Genomic DNA, 1,882 nt, shown 5'->3' with positions numbered 1-1,882 from the left:
TGAGGAACCTGTACCTTGACCAGGAGGCTGTCGTTCGAACAGAACAAGGGGACACTGCATGGTTTAAAATCAGGGTTGTATCCTTTCCCCATACTTATTCAATCTATATGCTAAGCAAATAATCTGAGAAGCTGAACTATATGAAGAAAAACGTGGCATCAGAATTGGAGGAAGAATCATTAACAACCTGAGATAAGCAGATGATACAACTTTGCTTGCTGAAAGTGAGGATGACTTGAGGCACTTACTGATGAAGATTGAGGAACACAGTCTGCAGTATGGATTACATCTCAATATAAAGAAGACAAAAATCCTTACAACTGGACCAATAAGCAGCATCACGATAAATGGAGAAAAGATTGAGGTTGTCAAGGAATTCACGTTCCTTGGTTCTACAATTGAGGCCAATGGAAGCAGCAGTCAGGACATTAGACGATGTGTAGCACTGGGTAGGTCAGCTGCAAAGGAACTGTTTCAAGTGCTGAGGAGCAAGGATATCTCCTTGAGGACTAAGGTGCGCCTGACACAAGCCATGATATTTCCAATTGCCTCATATGCATGTGAGAGCTGGACAATGAATAAGGAAGACCAAAGTAAAGTTGATGCTTTTGAGTTGTGGTGCTGGTGAAGAATGCTGAAGGTACCATGGACTGCCAAAAGAACTAACAGATCTGTCCTGGAAGAAGTGCAGCCAAGATACTCCTTGGAAGTGAGGATGGCCAGACTTCATCTCACCTCTTTGGTCATGTTGTCAGAGGGAACCATTCCCTGGAGAAGGATGTCATGCTTGGTAAGGTGGAGGGTTGACGAAAGAGGGGAAGGCCTTTGACGAGATGGATTGACATGGTGGCTACAACAATGGGCTCAAGTATAGCAAGGATCATGGAGCTGGCATGGGATTGGGTGATGTTTCGTTCTGCTGTGCATGGGGTTGCTGTGAGTCATAAGCGACTCAACGGCACCTAACAGAAAACAACAACAACAACCAGAGATACAAAAGACCTATACAAAGAAAATTACAAACATTGTGGTAAGAACCCTATATAAATGGAAGAGTATACTATGCTCATGGACAGGAGGACTTAACATTGTGAAAGTATCAATACTACTCAAAGCAATCTATAGATATAACAATCCTGATTCAGATTCCATTATTCTTTAAAGAGATGGAAAAAAAAAAAAGTTGCTAATTTTATATGGAGAGGAAGGAGACCCCAGATAAGTAAAGCTTTACTGAAGAAGAGAGTAGGAGGTCTCACACTTCCCAATCTCAAAACCACAACAACAAAACAACAAAACAACAAAAACAAAACAATACAACCACAGTAGTCAAAACAGCCTGGTACTGGTAAATGACAGACACATAAGCTGCAGTGTAGTTAAATACCTGGTATGGCTTTTCTAGCCGTAAGTCTTTATAAACTCTGTGATGGAATTTGCTGTGAGCAACTGAGGAGCTCCTGATTGTAAAAGTTATCCACTTGGGGTATTTCTGTTGGGCATGGCACAAAGCAATGTTCTAGGAAGTTTGCTCTCTCTCAGGTGCTTAGAATTCTGATGTTAAGATTGGCTAGTTTGGCCACTCTGCCAGGCTCAAAAGGAAGCCTCCTAGAGGCAGAAGTTTCTCCGACTGCTGGCTGAGAAGGACATGCTGCTGAGAGAAATGCACTCCTGAGAGACACCGAGGGATATGCACTGCTGGGAGATAGACTGTGAGAGACTGTTGGCTGACAGACAGTGAGCTGAGAGACTGAACTGGTTGTTGTTATGTTGTTATGTGCCGTCGAGTCAAACCTGACTCATAGCGACCCCTCCTTGGGTTTCCGAGGCAGTATCACTACGGAAGTAGGATTGCCCAACCTTCCTTCTGAGGAGTGGCTGG

The sequence above is a fragment of the Orycteropus afer genome, unplaced genomic scaffold, assembly GCF_000298275.1.
Source record: "Orycteropus afer afer isolate SDZICR_OR568_19922 unplaced genomic scaffold, OryAfe1.0 scaffold00084, whole genome shotgun sequence".
In the NCBI taxonomy this organism is placed as follows: Eukaryota; Metazoa; Chordata; class Mammalia; order Tubulidentata; family Orycteropodidae; genus Orycteropus; species Orycteropus afer.
Note: the sequence above shows the minus strand (reverse complement) of the source record.